Source organism: Mus musculus, chromosome 1 (genome assembly GCF_000001635.26).
Source record: "Mus musculus strain C57BL/6J chromosome 1, GRCm38.p6 C57BL/6J".
NCBI lineage: Eukaryota > Metazoa > Chordata > Mammalia > Rodentia > Muridae > Mus > Mus musculus.
Genome location: NC_000067.6, coordinates 87728215 through 87755835, shown reverse-complemented (window position 1 = coordinate 87755835; position 27621 = coordinate 87728215). Strand labels below are relative to the sequence as shown.

General features: G+C 43.8%; 1 long non-coding RNA gene across 2 annotated transcripts; it reads left to right on the top strand.

Annotated features, from left to right (window-relative positions):
- Nucleotides 1-89: 89 nt before the first annotated feature.
- On the top strand, nt 90-27268 carry Gm33517 (predicted gene, 33517). 2 transcript variants are annotated; one of them, NR_157046.1, is made up of 5 exons: nt 90-511; nt 7067-8491; nt 14974-15134; nt 15951-16055; nt 26099-27268. It is a non-coding gene; the product is annotated as a predicted gene, 33517 (long non-coding RNA). The 2 variants fall into 2 exon arrangements; NR_157047.1 differs by lacking the exon at nt 7067-8491.
- The last annotated feature ends 353 nt before the right edge of the window (nt 27269-27621 follow it).

Below are 27621 nucleotides of genomic sequence, written 5' to 3'. Positions count from 1 at the left end.
GGGGGTGTCTGTTTCCTTCCTCCTTTTACATTGTGTGTGCATCTTTTTTTTTTTTTTTTTTTTTTTTTTTTTAATTTCAGCTCAGAAGTGGGAGCTCCCCTGTGTATAGTGAATGATTGTCGTTGAGTGACAACCTCCCTAAGTATTAGGTGCCTAACCTGTAAAATGGGGGTAGTAATGGTATTTAACCGGAAGGTGAAAAGCCGTGAAATGTAATTTCTCTCTGCTGCATGGCAAAACTGTCTTCACATAGACAACTGCGTCCCTCCAAGACCTACGCAAACTGAATTTTAGCTCATGCCTGTGTGTGCCTTCAAGGCTGATCTCAAACACCTAGACTCAAACCATCTTTTTGGTCTTTTGGTTACTACGCTCTCAAAGGATATGAATCAATTGAGAGACACAGTTTAAAGAGAAATTTAGCAAAGTAAACACGCCAAAGAGAGGAGTGGATTTTTTTTTAAAAGATATCTTTGTTGGGGATTTATTTTTTTTTCTTAATGAAAAGGAGGTGAGTAGCATAATTCATGGAGTAAGGCCACCCATTTCTCTCTCAAAACAAGGAAGATTGGTTCAACCTTTTAGGGTACTTCTGGTTTTCCAGAAAAGCCCACAGGTTGAGGCTGGAGGAATGCAGACTGTAAACTCATACACACACATACTCACACACACACACTCGCCGTGGAGCCTTGGGTAGTATTATTATCACTTTTTTTTTTTTTTTGAGATTCACAATTTTTCTTTATATACATTTCAAATGCTATCCGGAAAGTTCCCTATACCCTCCCCCCGCCCTGCTCCCATACCCACCCACTCCCACTTCTTGGCCCTGGCATTCCCCTGAATTGGGGCAAATAAAGTTTGCAATACCAAGGGGCCTCTCTTCCCAGTGATGGCCGACTAGGCCATCTTCTGCTACATATGCAGCTAGAGATACAAACTCTGGGGGTACTGGTTAGTTCATATTGTTGTTCCACCTATAGGGTTGCAAACCCCTTCAGCTCCTTGTATGCTCTCTCTAGCTTCTCCACTGGGGGCCCTGTGATCCATCTTATAGATGACTGTGAGCATCCACTTCTGTATTTGCCAGGAAGACAGTTATACCAAGGTCCCTTCAGCAAAATCTTGCTAGTGTGTGCAATAGTGTCTGAGTTTGGTGGCTGATTATGGGATGGATCCCCAGGTGGGGTAGTCTCTGGATAGTCCATCCTTTTAGCTCCAAACTTTGTCTCTGTAACTCCTTTCATGGATATTTTGTTCCCTATTTTAAGGAGGAATGAAGTATCCACCTGTTGGTCTTCCCTCTTCTTGATTTTCTTGTGTTTTGCAAATTGTATCTTGGGTATTCTAAGTTTCTGGGCTAATATCCCCTTATCAGTGAGTGCATATCATGTGTGTTCTATAGTGATTGGGTTACTTCACTCAGGATGATATCCTCCAGATACATCCATTTATCCAAGAATTTCATAAATTCATTGTTTTTAATAGCTGAGTAGTACTCCATTGTGTAAATTATCACATTTTCTGTATACATTCCTCTGTTGAGGGACATCTGGGTTCTTTCCAGCTTCTGGCTATTATAAATAAGGCTGCTATGAACATAGTGGAGCATGTGTTCTTATTACCAGTTGGAACATCTTCTGGGTATATGCCCAGGAGAGGTATTGCTGGATCTTCTGGTAGTATTATGTCCAATTTTCTGAGGAACCGCCAGACTGACTTCCAGAGTGGTTGTACAAGCTTGCAATCCCACCAGCAATGGAGGAATGTTCCTCTTTCTTCACATCCTCCCCAGCATCTGCTGTCACCTGAATTTTTGATCTTAGCCATTCTGACTGGTGTGAGGTGGAATCTCAGGGATGTTTTGATTTGCATTTCCCTGATGATTAAGGATGTTGAACTTTTTTTCAGGTGCTTCTCAGCCATTCGGTATTCCTCAGGTGAGAATTCTTTAACTCTGTACCCCATTTTTAATGGGGTTATTTGAATTTCTGGAGTCCAGCTTCTTGAGCTCTTTGTATATATTATTATCCCTATTATTATCATTATTATTGTTGTTGTAGTTTATCAAAAGACTCTTACAAGGACCACAGAGACCGCCGCCATCACTGCAAAACGCATGAGGATTTTTATTGATCCAACATGTTGGGGACTTCCCTCTCAGCACGCAGGCCAGAGGAGAGACCCAGAACAAAGAAAGAACACACTTTTTTATACCTTTGTAAGGGGCAGATTTGAGCGACAGGGTTCTCATTGGTGTAGCAAGTAACTCTTTCAGGCATTGGTTGGTTTGTGTAGTGACTAAATAACCCTTTGGCCTAGTCCCTCACTTTTCTTGCCCCCCCATGGTGGGTTATTATGATTTGGTCAGCAAAGTAATGGTACATTTTAAACTTATGGATCAGCTATTAACGTCACAGCTATTAACATCAAGGAAATTCTCGCAACAAGGTCAGGGTGGTTTGTGGTCTTTGTCAGAATTTAGTGTGGGGCAGAGTAGGAGAATTGCTAATCTTGTTATGGTTATTTCTCTGAGAACAGCTAATATTATTTTAGCAGTAGCAAAGTTAGTAATTTTGACTGCTAAAACTATGTTTTTACATTTGTTTAGCCTGGCTCTGCACTTGGCCTGCTTGTATAGTTTGGAAAGTCCTTTTCAGAGGGGGAAGGTACTAGGTGGTCTTGAATTCATTTCGGATATTACAGTATTATCTAGGAGAGATGTCTGGTAGCTTTCCTGATGCTGTACTAGTTTTGTGTTCTGTTTGTTGTTTATTTTCTTTTAACCTGACGCAGTCTGGGAAGAGGGAACCTCCTCTAAGAAACTGTCTCCATAAGATTGGCCTGAAGGCGAGCCTGTGCATTGTTTTCTTGATTAACAGACTGAAAGCTGGGCTGGATGGCTCACTGGGGAGGCAGAGACAGGTGGGTCTCTCATGATTTGAGGCAAGCCTGGTCTACATGGTGAGTTCTGTGATAGCCAGAACCTGTCTCAAAAAAACCAACCACCAAAAACCTAAGACATCTGTTTCATCTCTGGCTCCTTTTTGGTGACCTTTCATGCTCCCGGAAATGATCGCATGGATCTCTGTTAAGAAAGTTGACGTTTTGCTGTGAATGTTGGGCCATGGTTTCACAATTGCTTCTCAAGCTGTACAAAGTTAGGAGCAGGGAATTAAGCTGTCTCCTAGAACCCCCTGCTTTCAGATTCTCTCCACAAGTTGCATTCTACCAGATGTTCTTATATCTGCCCTCTGGAGTAGCTGAGACTATCTATAGTCATGTGCCTCTGTGCTCAGAACCACTGACCTTAGAAATGCCTCACTACCACCACCACCACGAGAAGGAGATGGATGAAAATAGAGCTAATAAAAGCTGTGAACAATGAATCAGAGATTCTGTCCTTCATTATACTCCTAGGAGCCTCAGAAGGCAATCCAATACTAGTAGAAGTTAGAAGGGAGAAACTGATGACACACAGACCCTTAGAAAGATGGTGTACTGTCCGGGTTTATGTGTCAACCTGACACAAGCTGGAGTTATCACAGAGAAAGGAGCCTCCCTTGAGGAAATACGTCCATGAGATCCAGCTGTAAGGCATTTTCTCAATTAGTGATCAAGTGTGGAGGGCCCAGACCATCCCTGGACAAGTAGTCTTGGGTTCTATAAGAAAGCAAGCTGAGCAAACCAGGGGAAGCAAGCCCGTAAGCAGCATTCCTCCATGACTTCTGCATCCACTCCTGTCTCCAAGTTTCTACCCTGTGTGAGTTCCTGTTCTGACTTTTTTGTGATAAACAGCAATGTGGAAGTATAAGCTGAATGGACCCTTTCCTCCCCAACTTGATTTTTGGTCATGATGTTTTGTGCAGGAATAGAAACCCTGACTAAGACAGATGGCTTTGTTTGACAAGCTCACTTGAACAGAAAAATTGGTTCAGAATTGTCTGAACATCATTCCCTTTAACAGTCTAGTGAATATGTTGCTTTTAGCAGGTTAGTAAGATTGTAACAAGGACCAATGAAATGGCTCAGCAGGTAAGGGTAATTGTTGCCAAGCTTGGTGACCCGAGTTCAAGACCTAGGGCACATACACTAGAAATAATGGACTCCTGCCAGTTTTCCTCTGACCTTCACACATACATACACACTGGGGCACTCATGTACACACATAGACACAACACAGGTGCATGTGTACAAACAGTAAATAAAATTTGATTAAAAAGATATGGAGCCACACAATGTAGGATTCACAAAAGGGGAATGGAATGTCAGAGTCTTCTAGTAAAAAGATCCTTCATATGCATCTAACCCTCAAGAGACTTGAGGCCTCAGGGAGTAGGGAGATCTGGTGGGGGGTGGAGTGGAGACATTCTGTTGGAGACACGGGGGGGGGGAAGGTATGGGATGAGGAATAGTCAGAGGGTAGACCAGGAGGGGGATAAAGACTGAACTATAAAAAAGAATCAAAGAATAACAAAAAAGAAGATCCTTCATAGACAGTTAAGAAATCGTTGGAACAGAACAAACATGGAGAACAGGTTCTAGACCTGTAGTAAGGATACCCCAATAGTTTCTCTGGAGGCATTAAAGGGAACCCTGGGAATCACATGTAAGTTATTTCCTCCTGCAGGGAAGTAAATGAGGAAGCAGGTCCTGAGAGTTATCTTCAACATGGCACCAAATCTTGTCAACTAATCATGAGAATTTTCTGACAGGCATATAATTAAAACATAATTGGTATGTTTGCTAATTTGCTCAGCTAGCAACCACTTGAAGTTATGTCAAATAATATTTTGATGCATAACCATATGCAAAAATGTTTGTCATAGCGTTGCTTCTAATAGTGTCAAGTTAGAGATGTTTTTTCCAACTTGAAGAGATTGGTTAAATTATTGTAGATTCTGTCAGTTGCTCATAGAAAAACCAGCATATACCATAGATCTTCTGTGTTAAGTACTTGCCTGAAGAAGCCTACTTAGATCTGGGTTCAGATATAGGCAGCTGGATGCCAGCACTCTGTCCATGGTGACCACTCACCCACATGATTTCCTGTCCAACTGGCATTGCAGCTCAGCTTGACTGGGACCCATAAAACAAACAAATGTTATTTTATATTTTATTTTTACAGACAGGGTCTCACTATGTAGTTTTGGTGGTCCTAGAACTCTATGTTAACCAAGCTGGTCCCGAATTTACAGAGATCAACCTGCCTATGCCGTTTGAGTGGTGAGATTGAAGGAATGTGCCACTACACAGGCTAGAAAACAAATTTAAGTGATTTGTAATTCATCTACAAATTAGCCAGTAGAGAGAGCATCCTGACGGGCAGCAGGCAGTGACCGGGGGGGGGGGGGGGGGAAGGTGTTGGTGCATTTGTGAACTTTAAGGGAAACAAATAGACCAGAGATGAATAACAGAAAGGTGACTTATAATAGATCGGAAGAGATTTCTCTCTGTTCTGGTAAATACCAAGTGTCTACAGGATTCAGCATGCTTTGCTGGGAAGCAGCATGTGAAAAATAGATTCTGACTGCCCATAATGGGTATAGGCAAAATATGAAATATCTCCCAGCTCCTTTAGCAACATGATAATCAGCATAGATTTGCTCACGGGAGTAGAAGGAATGTCATTTACTAAAGCACTTTGTTGAAAGTCTGCTTTCACTGAGACAAAGCACTGCTTGCTTTTGCATAATGGATTTTCAGTGGCATAACTTCCACTGCTGAGAACTTTGCAGGAAATTCTCATCCTAAGTGTATGTTGTGTGACTTTCCCTAGGCAGATACCAACAAGCGGCTACTCCCCCCAGTAGGGTACCAATGACAGTCCACAGTAATGATTCTACCAAACCCAACTTGGTGAAGCAGTGAGTTTATGGGTCTTGCTTACAGAGCCTGAGTGAGGAGTTACAGGAGTATAGATGACCCTAAAACAGCTGTATTACCAGCAACAATGACTTCTGGGAAGTCCCCATAAGGATGACTTCCTCAGAGCTGCATAGATGAAGATACCCTCCAGTTACTCTTCCATACTGTCTGCACTCTGTGTATCACCTCCCAAGTCCATGTGCATCTGAGGCAGAACTGAATATAGATGGCACAAAATTGCACCAGGGAGTGCCTGAGAGCTTTGGGGATGGTCTAGAGACTTTGCTCTCCTCCTCATTCTGTGAGGGGATGCCAAAAATGGTGTCTGGAAGGATGCTCACAAGTAGCCATAGTTGCTTCTGATAAAGAGGGTAATGACTGTCATGCTAGGAGTGTGACAGCCCTGATGCCTCATCTTATCTGTGGAGTCTGTCACATACTCTCCAACCTGGAAGAGTTCCAGATCAGCCTTCAGTCTTAGTTGCTGTTTTCCTTGCTCTTTCTGTTGTCTTAATTCTTTTTGCCTTTTCATCAGTAAGTGAAAATAGTTCACTCCCAGTGTGGGTCAAGCTTAGGGATGAGCAGCTCCAGGGTGATAAAGCCATTCCAGGTGTGGGACCTGGCCCCCAGGAACTCTGTCTAGAGGAGACCTGATTATAAATGTTTTTATGGAATGTAGCATGTGATGGCAATAAGTTCCTTGAGTTTCCTCTCTCTCTTTTCCCTTTTATTCCTCTTGCTTTTATTCTTAAAAAAAAAAAAAAAAAACAAGACAAGACAAAAAATACAGATCTTCTGTAACGCAAGTTCTTATTACATGGCCTTGGCTGGGCTCACTATATAGACTAGTCTAGCCTTGAACCGGGAAATCTTGCCTCTGCCTCTGCAGTGACGGGATTAAATGTCTGTACTCCCATGCCTAGCAGTCTCTAAATTCTTAACTCTTCATCTTTATTTTCATTTCTTTTCAACTCTTCAAAATATATCACCCCAAATAGAAACAAAGGGAACTGTGTTACTGTAGTAATTATGTACTTCTTACCCCTAGGAGCTGTTAGAGAAACCTCCTCTTTACCAAGAAACCAACTTACACAGTTTTGGATACATCAAGACACGCCCCCATGTCAATAATGGGGCTCCCTTACAGGCATTCATCACTTGGCTTTTCACTCCCTCTGTTTTCTTTAATTGTCTCTAGGACTACTGATTTCACAGATGCCTGAAAAAAAAAGCAAGACAGTTTCATCGTGAAGAATCCTTGCACATAGAACGCATGTCCTGGAACTCATGTCCAAATTTCTGTTAATAGACTGCATACTTGTTTGTTGTTGCTTTTGAGACAGAGTCTCAATCTGTAGCTCAGGCTGGCCTGGGACTTGTATTCCCCATGCTTCCAACTTTAAGTGCTGGATGACAAGTGCATACTGGTGCTTTGGCCTGCAGATTTCATATCTAAAAACAAGCCAAGATGGCATTATCAGCAGTTGGTGAGATGTGGCCCTCTTAGAGGGATCTTGCTCTCTCCTCTGTATGTTGGCTGCTGCTTTAATTTTTTACATTTACTTATTTGATGTTTATGAGTGGTTTGCCTGCATGTATATATGTGCACCATGTGCGTGCCTGGTGTCCTTGGAGGTCAGGACAGCATTGGATCCCCTGGAACAGGAGTTATAGATAGTCCTGAGCCACTATGAAGATGCTGGAAACTGAGCCCAGGTCCTTTGCAAGAATAGCGAGTGCTTTTAACCAGTAAAACATCTTTCCAGCCCCTTCTACATGGCACTTCTAACAAGTTGGGACTGTGTTCCTTGGCATGGAGGGGGGCTCTCAGTTTCTCTAGCCACGAAATTGTGGTCCAAGTAACTATTAATACATCATTTTTATGGATGCAGAGATAGACATGAGAGGTGCTTAGCAAGTGACAGAGCTCAGAGATAGCCAGGATGACTGATGTCAAACACACCAGTTTGACTGTGTAACAAGGTCTTTGCTGTTGTTTGTTCTGGGTTGAGGCAGTATAAGGTGCTGAAATACTTTTTATTGCCAGCGGTAGATGTACAATATGGCTTCTTAAATATTACCAAGAGACAATGGTCCAGATCTGGGATGCTGTGAAGCGGGGATGAGGTCGGCTCCCAGGAATCCATGCAACCTGCAGATCAGTCAGAATGTTTAGCCTTTGGCCTCTTCCCTTCTACAGCTTGCTGTTGTAGTGGCTATTCCTGGTTGTCAACTTGACAATATTTGAAATGAACTACAATCCGGAATTGGAAGGCTCACCAGTGACCCTTATCTGGAGGCTTGGAGATCCTTATCTGGATCTTGGTTTGAAGATCTTGAGCCATAGTGGCTATGGATTCCAGAAGATTGAATCTCCGAGTTTAAGGAACACACCTTTAATCTGGGCTACGCCTTTCATCTGGGATTAAAGGTGTGGTGGAACACACCTTTAATCTGGGCTACACCTTCTGCTGGAGACAATATAAGGACATTGGAAGAAGGGAGTCTAGCTCTTGCTATTGCTCCTTCGCCTGCTTGCTTCGTGAGACTGAGTAACTGCTAGATCCTTGGACTTCCATTCACAGCTGCGACTGAACCATTGTTGGGAATTGGGCTGCCGACTGTAAGTCATCAATAAATTCCTTTACTATTTAGAAATTATCCATAAGTTCTGTGACTCTAGAGAACCCTGACTAATACAGAAGTTGGTACCAGGAGTGGTTCTAGAGTAACAGAAGTACAAGGATGAATCTTTTAAAATACTGGAATTGGCTTGTTGATCCACCAGCACTTTCAAATATTGAAACCTCTCCAGATTCTCTCCCTCCTGGGAGCTCAGAGAATTTTGAAGACCCATGGTTGAAACTATATTCCGAACTTAAAGAAGCTAATGCCCTTGATTTTCTTAATGAATTAGGTGATTCAGTGCACAAAGCTTTCTACAAGATGGGGAAAAAATCGAAAAATGATTTTACTGGCTGGCTGCTCTTAGTATCTGTGGAAAAAATGATGAATGAAAGGAAGGAGTTGTGTGATAAAATCGAAAGGCTCCAGACACAAGTAAACGATCTAAAAGTTGCTAAGTGTGTCCTTGAGGAGAATCTTCTCTCTTGTAGCAATAGAGCTCAAGTTGCAGAAAATCAAACAGAAACTCTCATTGTAAGGTTGGCTGAACTACAGAGAAAATTCAAGTCTCAGCCTCAGAGTGTGTCGACAGTTAAAGTAAGGGCTCTAATTGGCAAAGAATGGGATCCTACAACATGGGACGGGGATGTGTGGGAAGACCATGTTGAAGCTGAGAATTTTGAATCCTCAGATTCTCAAGGGTTTGCCCCACCTGAGGAAGTAGTACCCTCAGCCCCACCTCTTGAAATAATGCCTTCCCCACATGAGGAAATTAATTTTGCAGAAACCTGGTGAATATGTGTGGGAATGGATTTTAAGGGTGTGGGATAAGGGTGGAAGGAACATAAAACTAGAGCAGGCTGAGTTTATTGACATGGGTCCTCTGAGTAGAGATTCTAGGTTTAATACGGAAGCTCGCATAGTTAAAAAAGGTGTCAAAAGTTTGTTTGAATGGTTGGCTGAGGTGTTTATCAAAAGATGGCCTACTGGAAATGACTTGGAGATGCCTGATATTCCGTGGCTTAGTGTTGATGAAGGGATTTTAAGACTTAGGGAAATTGCAATGCTAGAGTGGATATATTGTGTAAAGCATAATTGTCCACAATGGGAAGGTCCAGAAGATATGCCTTTCACCAGCTCTATAAGACGCAAATTGGTGAGAGGGGCACCAGCACATTTGAAGGGTTTTGTTCTTTCCCTTTTCCTTGTGCCAGATCTTAGCATTGGAGATGCTTCTGCTCAATTAGATGAATTAAATTCACTGGGTTTAGTTGGATCCCGAGGTAACAAGGGCCAGGTGGCAGCATTGAATCGCCGGAGACAAGGTGATCCTAGTTATTATAATGGACAGCGTAGACAAAAGAATGTTTATAATAACATACCCAGTAATGGTCAGCACAGGAGAGGTGAAATTTATAATGGCATGACTCGCTTGGACCTTTGGTACTGGCTAATCAATCATGGTGTTTCCAGGAATGAAATACATAGGAAGCCTACTGCATATTTGTTTGATCTGTATAAGCAGAAAAATTCTCAAACAAATGAAAGAAAGGCTACATTAGATCGTGGTAAACAGCAATCTCGGCCAGTGAATCAATTTCCAGACTTGAGACAGTTTGCAGATCCGGAACCCCTTGAATGAAGGGGTGGCCAGGTTCCTCTGAGGAAGGATCTTGATAAGACACTCAAAGGTTTTGCTGTTACCCTTTCTCCAGTTCTTCCCCAGAGGGACCTACGGCCTTTTACAAGGGTAACTGTACACTGGGGAAAAGGAAATAATCAGACTTTTCGGGGTCTGCTGGATACTGGTTCTGAGTTGACACTGATCCCAGGGGATCCCAAGAAACATTGTGGCCCTCCAGTTAAAGTAGGGGCTTATGGAGGGCAGGTGATTAATGGAGTTTTGACTGATGTCCGACTCACAGTAGGTCCAGTAGGTCCCCGGACACATCCTGTGGTGATTTCCCCAGTTCCAGAATGTATAATTGGGATAGATATACTCAGAAATTGGCAGAATTCTCATATTGGTTCCCTGAACTGTAGAGTGAGGGCTATTATGGTTGGAAAGGCCAAATGGAAGCCTTTAGAGTTGCCTCTGCCAAAGAAAATAGTGAATCAAAAACAGTATCGTATTCCTGGAGGAATTGCAGAAATTACTGCCACTATCAAGGACTTGAAAGATGCAGGGGTGGTGGTTCCCACCACATCTCCATTTAACTCTCCTATCTGGCCAGTGCAGAAAACAGATGGATCATGGAGAATGACAGTTGATTACCGAAAACTAAATCAGGTAGTAACTCCAATTGCAGCTGCTGTACCAGATGTAGTTTCCTTACTTGAGCAAATTAACACATCTCCTGGCACCTGGTATGCGGCTATTGATCTGGCAAATGCCTTCTTCTCAGTACCTGTCCATAAGGACCACCAGAAGCAATTTGCTTTCAGTTGGCAAGGCCAACAGTATACCTTCACAGTTTTGCCTCAAGGATATATTAACTCTCCTGCCCTGTGTCATAATTTAGTTAGAAGGGATCTTGATCGTTTGGATCTTCCACAAAATATCACGTTGGTGCACTATATTGATGACATTATGCTGACTGGACCAAGTGAGCAGGAAGTAGCAACCACTTTGGACTCATTGGTAACACATATGCGTATCAGAGGATGGGAAATAAATCCAACCAAAATTCAAGGACCATCTACCTCAGTGAAATTCTTAGGAGTCCAGTGGTGTGGGGCATGCAGAGATATTCCTTCTAAGGTGAAAGATAAGTTATTGCACCTAGCCCCTCCTACAACCAAGAAAGAAGCACAACGTTTAGTGGGTCTATTTGGATTCTGGAGACAACACATCCCTCACTTGGGTGTGTTACTTAGGCCTATTTACCAAGTGACTCGGAAAGCTGCTAGCTTTGTGTGGGGCCTGGAACAGGAGAAGGCCCTTCAACAGGTCCAGGCTGCTGTGCAGGCTGCTCTACCACTTGGACCATATGACCCAGCAGACCCGATGGTACTTGAGGTATCTGTGGCTGATAGAGATGCTGTTTGGAGCCTCTGGCAGGCCCCTGTAGGTGAATCACAGAAAAGACCTTTGGGATTTTGGAGCAAAGCTCTACCATCATCTGCAGACAACTATTCTCCCTTTGAAAAACAGCTCTTGGCCTGCTATTGGGCCTTAGTGGAAACTGAACGTCTGACAATAGGACACCAAGTCACTATGCGACCTGAATTACCCATCATGAGCTGGGTACTATCAGACCCTGCAAGTCATAAAGTGGGACGTGCACAGCAGCAGTCTATTATCAAATGGAAGTGGTATATACGTGATCGGGCCAGAGCAGGTCCTGAAGGCACAAGCAAGTTACATGAAGAAGTTGCTCAAATGCCTATGGTTTCTACTCCTGTTACAATGCCATCTGCTGCCAAGCATGCACCTATAGCCTCATGGGGTGTTCCCTATGATCAACTGACCGAAGAGGAGAAGACTAGAGCCTGGTTTACTGATGGCTCTGCACGTTATGCAGGCACCACCCAGAAGTGGACAGCTGCAGCATTACAACCCCTTTCTGGGACAACCTTGAAAGACACAGGTGAAGGGAAATCTTCACAGTGGGCAGAACTTCGGGCAGTACACATGGTATTACAGTTTGTTTGTAAGAAGAAGTGGCCAGATGTACGATTATTCACTGACTCATGGGCTGTAGCCAATGGATTGGCTGGATGGTCAGGGACTTGGAAAGATCACAATTGGAAAATTGGTGAGAAAGACATCTGGGGAAGAAGTATGTGGATAGATCTCTCCAAATGGGCAAAGGATGTGAAGATATTTGTGTCCCATGTAAATGCTCACCAAAAGGTGACTTCAGCCGAGGAGGAGTTCAATAATCAAGTGGATAAGATGACCCGTTCTGTGGACAATCAGCCTCTCTCCCCAGCCATCCCTGTCATTGCTCAATGGGCACATGAACAAAGTGGCCATGGTGGTCGAGATGGAGGTTATGCTTGGGCTCAGCAACATGGGCTTCCACTCACCAAGGCTGACCTGGCTACAGCTGCTGCTGATTGCCAGATCTGCCAACAGCAGAAACCAACACTGAGCCCCAGATATGGCACCATTCCTCGAGGTGACCAGCCAGCAACCTGGTGGCAGGTTGACTACATTGGACCACTTCCTTCGTGGAAAGGACAGCGTTTTGTTCTTACTGGAGTAGATACTTATTCTGGTTATGGATTTGCCTTTCCTGCACGTAAAGCCTCTGCTAAAACCACCATTCAGGGACTGACAGAATGCCTCATCTATCGTCATGGTATTCCACACAGTATTGCTTCTGACCAAGGAACTCATTTCACAGCCAGAGAAGTACGACAGTGGGCCCACGATCATGGAATACACTGGTCTTACCACATTCCCCATCATCCTGAAGCAGCTGGGCTGATAGAAAGATGGAATGGCCTTTTGAAGACACAGTTACAGCGCCAATTAGGTGGTAACAGCTTGGAAGGCTGGGGCAGAGTTCTTCAGAAGGCAGTATATGCTTTGAATCAGCGCTCGATATATGGTACAGTTTCACCCATAGCCAGGATTCATGGGTCCAGGAATCAAGGGGTGGAAAAGGGAATAGTTCCACTTACTATCACTCCTAGTGACCCTCTAGGAAAATTTTTGCTTCCTGTCCCCATAACTCTAGGTTCTGCTGGCCTAGAAGTTTTGGCTCCAGAGAGGGGAGTGCTCCTACCAGGAGCTACAACAAACATTCCATTGAACTGGAAGCTCAGACTTCCCCCTGGTCATTTTGGGCTTCTAATGCCCTTAAACCAACAGGCTAAGAAAGGAATAACAGTGTTAGGAGGGGTGATAGATCCAGATTACCATGGAGAAATTGGATTACCTCTTCACAATGGTGGTAAGCAAGATTATGTCTGGAGTGTAGGAGATCCCTTAGGGCGTCTCTTAGTACTACCATGTCCTGTGATTAAAGTCAATGGGAAACTACAACAGCCTAATCCAACCAGGATGACAAAGGACACAGACCCATCAGGAATGAAGGTATGGGTCAATCCTCCAGGAAAAGAGCCAAGACCTGCTGAGGTGCTGGCTGAAGGTGAAGGAAATACAGAATGGGTAGTAGAGGAAGGTAGTTATAAATACCAATTAAGGCCACGTAACCAGTTGCAGAAACGAGGATTATAAGTAATATGAATGCCCATTGTAAATTTACTAATGCGTTTGCGATTGTACGAGGGATAGTTTTATCATGTTAGGCGTATTTACAACCTTGTTATTGTTTCATGTGAACATGAGATATTATTTGTGTCAAGTTGACAAGGGGTGGATTGTAGTGGCTATTCCTGGTTGTCAACTTGACAATATTTGAAATGAACTACAATCCGGAATTGGAAGGCTCACCAGTGACCCTTATCTGGAGGCTTGGAGATCCTTATCTGGATCTTGGTTTGAAGATCTTGAGCCATAGTGGCTATGGATTCCAGAAGATTGAATCTCCGAGTTTAAGGAACACACCTTTAATCTGGGCTACGCCTTTCATCTGGGATTAAAGGTGTGGTGGAACACACCTTTAATCTGGGCTACACCTTCTGCTGGAGACAATATAAGGACATTGGAAGAAGGGAGTCTAGCTCTTGCTATTGCTCCTTCGCCTGCTTGCTTCGTGAGACTGAGTAACTGCTAGATCCTTGGACTTCCATTCACAGCTGCGACTGAACCATTGTTGGGAATTGGGCTGCCGACTGTAAGTCATCAATAAATTCCTTTACTATTTAGAAATTATCCATAAGTTCTGTGACTCTAGAGAACCCTGACTAATACAGCTGTTTCCCTTCCCTTTGCTTGTGTCCTATTAGTTTTGTTACTCATTCCTCCTATCCACGTGGTAAATCAATGGCTCCCCTAATAGAGCCTGATCTTTGGCTCTTAACAACCAGTGTGGCAAGAAGGTGGGCCAATCTTCCTTGAGGGTTCATTTGGAGAGGTGGGCGTCTTCCCAAAGGGACTTGTAGAGCATCCCTTCTTGGCCTGCCCAGCTCTCCTTCTTCTACCCTTTTGGCAACAGCCTCTTCTTTCCTGGTTGCATGCATGGTCTGGATTATTGTTGGGGTTTTCTTCTTACCTGCCACTACTACACCAGGCAAGCCCCAGGGCTAGGTAGACAACTTGGCAGTCACCAAGCCAGTTCTTTCTTCTTGCAAGTAATGACCACGATTGTCCTGCTGCTCAGTTCTCTAGGATTCTGTGTAAGCATTCATCTATGTCTAAAGCTCAGGAGTTTCTGGAGCTGAGATCACATGAATTTTGAGTAAGTCACATTCTGTTTTAAATGATAGTATTTGCTGGTAAGATACTGATTTTTTTTAAAAAAATTGTAAACTGAAGGTTATAATTAGAAAGATTAGAATAACCTAGAATATTAGAAAATACTGTTGTTGCCATATGTTGAAGCTATTTTTTCTTTTCCTAAACAGAAAATGAAGGGACACCATTTCAAAACGGGCTGTTCAAATGAGTCATGAGATATTTATAGCTCCACAGGGTGTCTCACCAACACTGCACTCTCGTGTGGCAGAACCAGAAAGTGCAGCAGCAGGAGAATATTCAACAAATGAATATTGAAATATCATATGCCGTAAGATATGGTTTTTTGCTTAGCGGTCAAGTTGACATTTGTCTTTAATGAGACTCAGAGTTAAGACAGTGATTTGTTGAGATGCTTTGCAAATCACCGTGCACAATATGACAGTTACTCTTGATTGCTGGGCAGCAGAGATAACTCAGTTAAGTGCTGACACTTAAGCCTGAGGTTTCAGAGTTTGGAACCCTAGACTATGCAAAATAGCTGGATATATGGTATGTGTGTAAAACCCAAGAGCTAGAGTTAAGGGCATGGGGCAGGGGGGTGGGGCAGAAGGGCACAAATGGATCCTGAAGCTCATTGGCCAACTAGTATTGCCATCATAAGGTGAACGCATGGCTCACTGAGAGCTCTGTCTCAAAAAATAAGGTACAGGATGATAAAAGACATGCACGGTTGACCTCTAGTTTTTGTATGCCCACATACACATGTGCGCCTTGTACCACAAGTGCACATGTATTAACGGCATCCTGTCCCTCCTCCCCGCCCCCAGACTTGATTGTCAGCCTGACTGGATTGAGAGATGCCTAGATTAGCAAAGAACAATTCTGAATGTGTCCATGAGGGCTTTCCAGAGAGAATTAAGTAATGGATAAAGACCTTCCTTGAATGTGGGTGGCACTATCCAGTGAGTTGGGGGCCTAGATGGAGTAAGTGGGAGTTCGCAGGAGGAGGAGGTGAGACAACCAAGGACACACTCAGATGCCTGTTCCTATGGTGTGAGTGTCATAGGTCTGTCAAAACCTCTGTGACATCACTTGCTCAAATCTCAACCCAACAATAAAGCTTGTCCTCCTTAAATGGTTTCAGGTGTCTGTCACATGGATGAAATCTGATGATACTCAACGACGAGGAGAAGTCTAGGCAAACAGCATCCTGCAGGGATGAGGCCAATGATGGCTATTCTTCCACCAGGTAGACTTTATATCCTGACCATTTAAAATTTTTTAATTTAGTTGGGGCATGGTGGCATACATGTTTAATCCCAGCACTCAAAAGGCAGAGACTGGTGAATCTCTGAGTTTGAAACCAGCTTGGTTCTCAATGCAAGTTCCAGGACAGCCAGGACTACACAGAGAAACCTAGTGTCAAAAAACTTAAAAAAAAAAATTAAAGGCCACTCCACCTTGTGCCGAGGGCAGTGCCCAGGCACCACAACAATGGTAATGAAGAGATGGCAAAGACAGAAAACAACATTACATGCGCTGTGGAGAGAGGCAGAACTGGAGACCAGGTTGATATGGGTGGCCTGTGCTGCCATCTGAGGCCATGGTGATGTTCATGGTTTATGACCCTACTGCCAACAGCGAGGATGATCATGGTCTGTGCTGTTGCCAGAAATCCGAGGGACAGTGTCAAAACCATGTGGAGGGAGTGTCCATGCTCTCACTAGCTATAAAGAGCAAAGAAGCTACTTTTGCAATGATATTGATTATTGCATGCATAGTTGATAAAGAAGGACATAGAAGGCTTCTATGACAACCCCTACCCCTCAAACAGGAAGCTTTCTAAGAGAACTCTTAAAAAGTGTGATAAGGATGCTTGAATTGCTCTCCATAATTGATGGCTTCTGGTTAGGGAGGGGAATAAACAGTTCTATTTAAGGATCAGGCCACTGAGAATTTGACTGTGCTCCAATGAGTATATAGATAAGACAAATTGTACTTGGGTTTTTTTTTATTTTAGTTTTAATCTTTAATTTTGGGGGGGTCACAATGGTGGGGACAGACATGGAAGGACTCAGAAGTGAGTGAGATAGGGCTTATGGTGTGTGTCTTAGTTAGGGTTTCCATTGCTGTGAAGAGATACCATGGCCAAGGAAACTCTTAGAAGGACAACATTTAATTGGGGCTGGATTACAGATTCAGAGGTTCAGTCCATTATCATTAAGGCAGGAGCATGGCAGCATCATGCAGGCATGGTGCAGGCAGAGCTGAGAGTTCTACATCTTCATCTGAAGGAGTAGAAGGAGGAAGCTAGGAGGAAGGTCTCAAAGCCTAACCCCATAGTGACACACTTCCTCTAACAAGGCCACACCTCCTAATCGTGCCACTCCCTGGGCCAAGCATATTCAAACCACCACAATGTGAAAATCCCCCCAAAGAATCAACAAAAATATTGTGTTGAAAAAGAAATTAAAGCAATCTTTTTCATATAATATATTTTGATCATACTCTTTCCCTCCCCCAACTCTTCCCAGACCCTCCCTACTTCTTTACCTGCCCACTTCATGTTCTTTCTCAAAAGAACATGTTCACAGATATCAGAACAAGCAACAAAGAAAGAAAATCAAATAGGACAAACAATATCAAAATAAAAAACCACACACACACACACACACACACACACACACACAAGGAAGCATGGAGTGTGTTTTGTGCTGCCCAGCTGCTGCAGAGCATGGGCATGGCCTGCAGTGCGCTTGACATTCTCCGTGATACTCCATTGAAGAAAACTGACTTTCCCTTTCCCAGCAAGTATCCATCACAAATAGCTTCTTAGTTAGGAGGCTTTGCATCTACTTCCTCTTCTCCATACTGGGATGTTTGTCCGGTTTGACCTGTACAGATGTGCAGTTGTCCTGTCACAGTCTCTGTCAGGTCATGTGTGTATCAGCCCTGCTATGTCTGGAAGATGCTGCTTCCTAGTGGTAGTCACTCACCACCTCTGGTTTTTGTGATCTTTCCCCCTTTTCCACATAGATTCCAGAGCTTGAGTGGGTGAGTTTGATAGAGACATCCCTTTTAGGGTTGTCTGCAACTCTCTGCACATTGTCCAGGTGTAGTCTCTTTGTACCATCCACTGTAAGGAGAAGCTCCTCTGATGAAGGTTGAGTAACACTCTGCTCTATGACAATAGCTCATCAGCTTTTTGCCCCAAACTTCTAAGAGTTTTCTATCCCAGAGCACGCCTTAGTCTCTTATCAAGCTTCTCCATCACTAAAGAGTCCTTGGAAATTTCTTCATGTTTTTCTTAATTTTATCAAAGTATATTCAAGAACAAGTAGCTCCTTTAGTAACTAAAGGGAAGTACAGACTTTATTCTCTTGAAAATATGAGCAGTACTGCCCAGGGCAGAAGGGCCTAGCACGTTGTCTCAGCATATTGCCTCAATAACAGAAGATTTTAGGTGGGGAAGCAGATAATGGAGAGAAATTTATTGGGCTTATAATAGGCTGACCTATCCAAGATGGGGGGACAGTGTCAAAACCACATGGAGAGAGAGTTTTGGGAGGGAGAGGAGAGTGAACTCATCTTTTATCATGTTCCCACTCCCTCAATAACAACATCAACCCATGTATGAAGGCAGGTTCCTCTTTATCCCACTGTCACACTGGGGATAAAGTTCCCAACAGTCAATCTCTAGGAACCCATCCAGGCCATAGCACTTGTAGGGCACAGTAGGATCATGGGAAATGTTTACCTATCCTTTCCTTTAGGCTCTAGCAATCCAGCCCCACCTTTACAAAGTCCACTTTGAGGTAGAAATTAAGGAGTGGCTGATCTGGTCCTTGTAATCTACCTTTGAGATCTATCAAGGGCTCAACTCTGCCCTAGACCTTGGAGGTTAAGCACTGGCTGCCACTCTGCTGGGCAGAGTAACCACATCCTCTCAGCCACCCCATCTCCCTCTCCTTTTCTCTCCATTCCCCCCATTGCTTACATTCCCAGGGTCTCGTCTTCTTAATCTGACATGATCCTGGCCTGTGAAGATTAAAGCTGCTCACCATTCTCCATTCTAGATACTACCTCAGTTAAGGGATTGTGTTTTAGAAATGAGAAGTGGCCTTTATGGTTTGGACAAGAAGAGGGTGGTAGGGAGTTATCAGAAAGTCAGTCATCTCTTTGGCTAGTGATTTACAGGCCTTAAGATATAAGAATATATTTCTGGACTGTGGAGCAGGCTTAGTAGATAAAGGTGCCTGCCAAGCTTGACCACCTGAGTTCCATTCCCAGAACCTACCTGGTAGGTAGGCTGGTTCTCTAATGATGAAGGGGAGCCTACCATGGTACTCACTCTTTTACACTCACTACAAGGAGAGCCCAACGTGCCCTCCCCCCCCCCCCCCCCCCGCGCCCCAGCCTAGGAGAAAATCAGATGGTCTAAAGGAAATGCCTCCTCCCACTGACAGAAACCTGGCAGTCTCTTCCTGGAAGGTCTCAACTGATGCTAGATCACTCAGAAGATGTGGTGTTGTGTGGCACTTGGGGATTGGTGATAGATGCTTTCTAGTTCTGCCTGTGCATCCTGTAAGAAGCAGCTGCCATACCCAGCTGACGATAAGGAAGCCCAAGATGGACTCATGTTGGAACTGATGGGAGAGGAAGAGAGAGGGATGCTTGGTCAGTGGTCCTCAATTGCAGCCGCCATGACAGCTGAGGCCCCAGACTTGGGAATGAGGAACTTTAAGGAAGCTTTGGATGATCCATCAATGGCTGCTATCCAATTCTAACTTCATAAGACTTCTCCAGATAGAACATCCAGCTGAGCCAAGCCAGTTACCGAAGTGTGAGAAGGAGAAATTGTGGGTTTGTGTGATATCCAAACAAAATTGAGGTTCTCTGAGATAGGAAGATGCAGGAGACAGCCACCATGTAGGCTACCAACTGAGTTCCTTGTGTGCTTTTGGGAGAATGCACATAGACTCCACAGTGTAGCAGATGACTGTCCAAGTACAGGTCAGAGCAACACTAGGTCATTTAGTTGTAAAAACTCCATATTTTTTGAGAGAAAGAGAGGGAGAGGGAGAGGGAGAGGGAGAGAGAGAGAGAGAGAGAGGGAGAGAGAGAGAGAGAGAGAGAGAGAGAGAGTTTTCAGCATAGGGATGAAATGACTGAGGTGAAGGTGTTATGCCTTTCAAGTTACTGGTAAGATGGCTCACTGGGTAAATGCATTTGCCACTAAGCCTGAAACCTGAGTGTGATCCCACACAGTGGAAGAAATTGGAAGGGGAGAATGGACTCCCACAGCTGTTCTCTGATCTCCACACGAATGTTGTAACACTTGTATGCACATGCAAGCATGTGTATGTGTACACACAAACAGACAAAAAAATAAATGTAATTTTAAAGAGAAAGAAAAAATCCATGGGCTATGGATGTAGCTTCAGTTGGTAGACTGCTTGCACAGCATGCACAAGGTCCTGGGTTTGACTCTCTAAACTGGGCATAGTGACATGCATCTATTACCCTAGCACTAGGATCAGAAGTTTAATGTAATTCTTGGCTATTCCGAGAGTTCATGGCCAGCCTTGACTACATAAGACCTTGTGTTTTTTAAAAAATGCAGTCTGATTGCTGCTATAGTTCAGTGGCAGAGCACTTGTCTAGCATGCAAAAGGCCCTGTCTGGTCATCTTTGCCAACATCTATAGAAATTAGTGTCCATATTTATTGTTCCAGTGCAAGGTGGGGAGGAGAATGGGCTTTCAGAAGAAAGACTTTGACCTCCACAAACCTTTTTTGGGGCCCTATGTGTGATTCTGCAGAGTGGAGATCTGCCTAACACCCAGCCAGCTCCAGGGTGATCTCCCTCACATCAATGCACACTGAAGACTACATTAGTTATTTCTTACTGTTTCGATAAAATATTCCAGCCAAAGCAAATCAAGGAAAGAAGTGTCTTTTGGGTCACAGCTTAAGTCCACTATAGAGTGGAGTAGTAGTGACAGGATGTTGGGTGACTGGTCACGTTGCATCCATAATCAATACGAAGGGTGACATAAATGCTGGTGCTCAGCTAGCTTTCTCCTTTCTGGGCTATCCAGGATCTCAGTCCAGGGAATGGATCAACCACACTTAGGGTGGGTCTTCCCACCTCAGTTAACTGAATTCAAACAATGCCTCACAAGGAAGCCCAGAGGCTAAGCTACCTAGGTAATTCTTCACAGGTCTACCCAGAGGCTTGTCCCCTTGGGTGATTTTAGAGTCTGTCAGGCTGGCAATATTAACAATCCAGGACCGGGGCTGGAGAGATGGCTTAGCAGTTAAGAGCCTTAGCTGCTCTTCCGGAAGACCCAGGTTCAATTCCCAGCACTTGTATGGCAGCTTATAACTGTCTGTAGCTCCAGTTCCAGGGAACCCAACACCCTCATAGATATACATGCAGGCAAGACACTAATGTACATAAAATAAAAATAAAATTTTAATTAAAAAAGAAATCTCAAGGATTGAATTTTCAGCCCCGAGGCCAGAACTTGCCTGCTATGTCCTAAACCAACATCTGGGAAATCTTTAGGAAATCTTGGCGTCTTGAATACACCTCTGTAAGAAATAAGCACGCCCATGCAGAAGCACTCATATCCATTCAACTCTTAGCAGACATTTGGGCCTGAATCACTCTGGAACCCACCCAATTCAGCAGCCAGAGCAGCTCCTGAGTTCTTCTAGCTAAGGGACATGTCAGATCCCAGATGAACCACCTACTTCACCACAAACAAGAAAGAGGTTGGAAATGAATTCCTTTTCTCTGACTGAACTTTCTCTTTTCAGTTAAGGGAAGCTATCTATTTGCATCTCACCAAAGCTGCTTCCCTGAGAAATAACCAAAGTTACTTCCTATGGATTGAGTCCTGTCCCTTCCTGATCCATACGCAGAAGCTCTGAGCACATTATAACTGTCTCTGACATAGGGCTGACGTTTTATAGCTACTAATAGGTTACTACAGATTTTGTACCCAGGTTAGAGGTATTTTAAATAGCCTATCTGGAACAGCTTTCAGTTACAATTTACTCTCCTTAACTAAATCAGTATTCTGACGATATTTGGGAGCTTAGTGTATGGCACCCGGGATTAGTAATTACTTTATATAAAATAATGGATCCCCATATACCTAAGTCCAATAGAGGGAATGGTTGCAATTCTTTCTACTGAGCTTTCTATTGCTGGAAGTCAATAGCTAACAGGTTAGCAGAGACAATGGAGGATAGGATCTGGCATGCTCGGGGGGCACTGCTTTCTGTTTTTTGTTTTGTTGTTGCTTAGAGTCTGATGCCAAGATGCACAGCAAATTAAATGGCAACAAAATGTGTTTTTGCAACCAGCAAAGAGCAAAGGTGCCTTTAAATTTAGCATTCTGATTTCTTTATTTTTTTTTTTAATTCCGGCACATAGAACACGCTGTGAAAAAGAAATCACAGAATGACATAAAACAACCTCTCTGTCATCTGGGAGGCTATATTTAGAGTCATCTCTAAATGTTTCTGCGCCACTGGGACTGTGGGAAAGATTTTCCTTTTCATTATGCAACATTATGAGCAAGAACCAAGAATGTAAGACAGCTAGTTTTAATATTTTTTGTTAACACCATATTGTTGAATGGTGCAGTGCCAACAGCAAGGGAGAGCGGGTGCAAAACCTGCTGTCCATCTGCTGTGGGATGAATGCTAATGGTGTGAGTGGAAATAGGAGACTGAGGAGCCTAATGGGTCTGCGCTTTGGGCTAGGGAGACAGTTCAGTGCAAAAAGTTCTTATAATACAAGCATGAGAGCCTAAGTTAGGATCTGTGGAACTCATATAAGAGCTGGGGCTGTGAATGCCAGTGCTGGGAGTGAGAGGGTAGACACCATGTATACACTCGGTGACTGCTGAATCTAACAGGAGCCAACAGTGAGGTTCAGATGCAGTCAGAGACCCTGTCTCAACATATTTGGTGGATTGAGATTAGAGAAAGAAGATATTTAAAGTTGGTCTCTCACCTCCCCAGGTGGACACATATGTGATTGTGCATACACACACAAACACACACACACACTCACACACAGTCTGATGCACACTCTGAACTCTGAAACACAGAATCATAGGACGCATAGTATGAGAGTTGCCATCAAATAAGGCTAGTGCTCCCAGGGGCTGACCCTAAGAAAGCAGGAATCACAGAATTTCTAGAACCTCCTGGGCAGGTTGAGAGCCACTCTCTAGTACTGAGGTATTCTAACTTGGGGATTATTCCCTCCAGTCTTCTCACACAGGATTCTGAGATGTATTGATTTATCACCCTCCTCAGAACAGCTCACCAGAACAGCTTCCACTTGGGCTAACACAGAGAGTGGTGCTAGAGTCTTGCTGTGGAAGATGGGATGCAGTGTGTCAGGGAACTGTCACTCACACATTGGAAGCTGAGGGCTGAGAAGGCTTTCTGGATTGTTTTTCTTTTTTTTTTTTTCTTTTTTTTTCTTTTTTCTTTTTTCTTTTTTTTTTATTAGGTATTTTCCTTGTTTACATTTTCAATGCTATCCTAAAGGTCCCCCATACCCACCCCCCCAATCCCCTACCCACCCACTCCCCCTTTTTGGCCCTGGCGTTCCCCTGTACTGGGGCATATAAAGTTTGCAAGTCCAATGGGCCTCTCTTTCCACTGATGGCCGACTAGGCCATCTTTTGATACATATGCAGCTAGAGTCAAGAGCTCCGGGGTACTGGTTAGTTCATATTGTTGTTCCACCTATAGGGTTGCAGTTCTCTTTAGCTCCTTGGGTAATTTCTCTAGCTCCTCCATTGGGGGCCGTGTGACCCATCCAATAGCTGACTGTGATCATCCACCTCTGTGTTTGCTAGGCCCCGGCATAGTCTCACAAGAGAGAGCTATATCTGGGTCCTTTCAGCAAAATCTTGCTAGTGTATGCAATGGTGTCAGCATTTGGAAGCTGATTATGGGATGGATCCCTGCATATGGCAATCACTAGATGGTCCATCCTTTCGTCACAGCTCCAAATTTTGTCTCTGTAACTCCTTCCATGGGTGTTTTGTTCCCATTTCTAAGAAAGGGTAAAGTGTCCACACTTTGGTCTTCGTTCTTCTTGAATTTCATGCGTTTGGCAAGTTGTATCTTATATCTTGGGTATCCTAAGTTTCTGGGCTAATATCCACTTATCAGTGAGTACATATTGTGCGAGTTCCTTTGTGATTGGGTTACTTCACTCAGGATGATACCCTCCAGGTCCATCCATTTGCCTAGGAATTTCATAAATTCATTTTTTTAATAGCTGAGTAGTATTCCATTGTGTAAATATACCACATTTTCTGTATCCATTCCTCTGTTGAGGGGCATCTGGGTTCTTTCCAGCTTCTGGCTATTATAAACAAGGCTGCTATGAACATAGTGGAGCATGTGTTCTTCTTACCGGTTGGGACATCTTCTGGGTATATGCCCAGGAGAGGTATTGCGGGATCCTCTGGTAGTACTATGTTCAATTTTCTGAGGAGCCGCCAGACTGATTTTCTGGATTGTTTTTAAACAGAACAATGTGAAAACATTCAAGATTGAAAGGTTGCATTTAAAGTGTGATCACTTTCTAGGTTCCTATTACCAGAACAATTATCCTGGGTGTGGTTTCTTTGGTGTTATAAAGGGTTAATTTTACTTAAGGCAGTTACTTAATGTGATTTTTTTTAACCCTTAAAAAAAATGGGAAATGTATACAATTGTTAATGACATGGAAGTGTTTCCTTTTTCCTGAGGAAAAGTGAATTTCTTATCAGAATATCTGGCTGGCCCTGTAATTTAAATTAAAATAAAATTTTGGAGAAACTGAAAAAGAAAGAAAGAAAAGAAAAGAAAAGAAAAGAAAAGAAAAGAAAAGAAAGAAGGAAAGAAAGAAAGAAAGAAAGAAAGAAAGAAAGAAAGAAAGAAAGAAAGAAAGAAAGAAAGAAAGAAAGAAAGAAATGACCGTCAGAGCGGGAAGCATGCTTCATGAAGGCCGTGGTGGGGTCAGGGCCAGGGCTGGCTTTCATTTTCTTACCTAGCCTGTTTGCTAGCCTGCTTTATCTCAAGTATGGATCATGCATCTAATCCTTTGAGAGGCCTTTTTAAATTTTACTTATTTATTTATTTTTTTAACACATGAAATGGCATGACCAGGTATCCTAGAAAATCTAGAATAGCTGCTGAAATTCAGCTTCCCAGGCACCACCTAGACCGAGAGAATCAACTACCTGTCAATCATCCTGGCAGGGCCTAGGAACCTGCATTTATATAGGTACCTCAGGTAATTGTATGTAAAGCCAAGTCAGACTGGCCTTTTCTTGAACTCAGAGCCTCATGCACAGGTGAGAGTTCTACCACTCAGCCACACCTCCAACCCCCTTTAGACACTTTTTATTTTTGAGGCAGGGTCTCGCTGAACTATCCAGTTCTCTTTGAACTTCCTCTGTAGCCTGGGCAGACTTTGAGTTTGCATCCTTCTGCCCCAGCCTCCCAGCAGTTGGGACTCTCGCCAGGTATGACCACACCCGGCTGCATGTCATTCTTTTGAGGAATTCAGAGGAAGCCCAGAAGATCCTCATAGCTTGCCCTCATGCTTTACAGATGAGCTAGAGAGAGCTGCCCCCACAGAACGAACACAAACCTTTGCACGGCAGCAAACTGTGAAACCCCCAGCCTGGCTCCCACCTGGCGCTCCGTGTACTCCTGGGCCCTGCTGCTTTGTGATCAGGTGGTATTTACTTGAGGAGTAAAATCTTCATATTAACAGAAGCAAAACATAATTAGAAAAAATCTGTTATAAAAACCATTCTGCTTTCTAAGCCAAATCTAAATGACTCTGGGGTAAGGCATGCCAGAAATTCTACTTCGTTAGCTGGTGTAATTAAATGACTGCCATGCCAATTGTTGGCACTGTCTATTTTCTTAAACTGTTTGGACACTTGTTCCCCGTACCCCCTTCCCACACTCCTAATATACGTATAGTATGAGAGTTGCCATCAAAACGCTCTTACTCATGTTAGTAATGGGATGTGCTTGTTCTCCGCCCACCCTCCCTGAATTCCCTGCCTTCTCAATGTGCTCTGGGTTGCAGGCTAGCTCCCGAGGGCCTCTCACTAAGCAGGCTCCCCCAAGCCTCTCAATTCTGCTGGAGGATGAACAACGGGAAGAACCAGAGAGAGGTAAGAGGATAGAAGAGAAGAAGCCAACATATCTTTAACCAATACCTTTTTTTTCTCTTTCCTCTTGGATTCAGTTTCTTCCATTGCTGTAGATCATCCTGGGCTCCAACTAATTGGGTAACACATACCACACCCATCAATCCCAAGAAGAGTGAAGGCTTTGTGCCCTGTGGTCTTCAAGTGCTTTAACGTCCATGGCTGGGTCTTCAACTCTGCCTGCCTCCCTCTCTCCTCCTCTCTCTTCCTCTCTCCTCTCCCCCTCCCCCTCCCTCTTCTTCTTCCTCTTCCTCCCTCTCCCTCTTCCCTTTCCCTGCAACTACATAGTGAGAAAGCAAGCAATTTCAATGGGAAAACTACTCCTAGATGTAGCTACAGCCCAGCCTACCTGAGCTCTCAGCTGGCAGACATCACCACCACCACCACCACCATCTCATGAGACTTTGGAAATTTGTAAATGAATGACCATCCAGGTGTCTGCAGCCCCACTCTCCAAGAGAAGAGTGAAGCTGAATGGGGTGAGCAAATGCATTGTTATGAAAAACTGCCAAGCCATGGGCAGTTTGTTACCAGCACCAGATGACTGCAACAGAGGCTGTACAGCCAGACTCCTGTCTTCAAAACTGGCCTGCAGGTGACCCCATGTATATGAGAACCAGGGAGAGGATTCGAAGACAATAGATCCCCCATGGGGAGAGTTCAGACTGTAATATTTTGACCCTGTGTTTTGTACGTTGAACCTAGTAGGTACTTAATACATTTATATTTTGAGTGAAACAAAGAAGCCACTTGCAATGACAAATGGTACCCAAGTAGTAGATGTTAGCAAGAATAAATCACAGATATGGGTGGATTGATGGCACTAAGGCTTCACTGGGTTCAAAGCCTTGATAAGTGGGTGTTGCAGGTTCAGATCTGAGCTATTTTGCTCTGTTTAATACCAAACACAACCAGGAGATAGCTTAATAGTATAGTATAGTATAGTATAGTATAGTATGGTATGGTATGGTATGGTATATCTATATGTGGGAGTGGGGGTGGAGATAGGTTTAAAAGCTGGATGTGGAAGTTTTCAGAGAGAATGCTGTCTTCTTGTAACAGAACAGGACCTTAGCTGTTGTGACAACCCCAGAATGGGCATTGGATACACAGGGCAGGGTGGGAGGGTGGAGAAAGATCAGAGAGACACTTCTGGTGGCCAGCTAACTAAACAGCTGAACCTTCATAACAAAGATGGAAAAGCATACTTGTATGCCGTTGGCTCTGTAGTTTGGGATGTAGCAACCACTCATTGCCCAAGACTCTCAGTGAAGTCTGCTTCCCGGTGTGACCTTCTCTTGGTGGCATTTGGGACTGAAGGAAATGGACAGGGTCTGGCTCGGGGCAGGAAAGGATCAGAAGACCAGAGTCAGGGAAGAAATACGAATGTAGAACTGGAAACCAGTACAAGAAGCATAGCGTCCCAAGAGCCCTGTGTCTTACCATTGAACCCATATGCAAGTGAATACTGTACCACTGAGCTCTGTCACCAGCTCACGACTCCCCCCCCCCCCCACCTCTAAGTGGTTTCCCCAGAGACAAAAACATATAGCACAGTCCT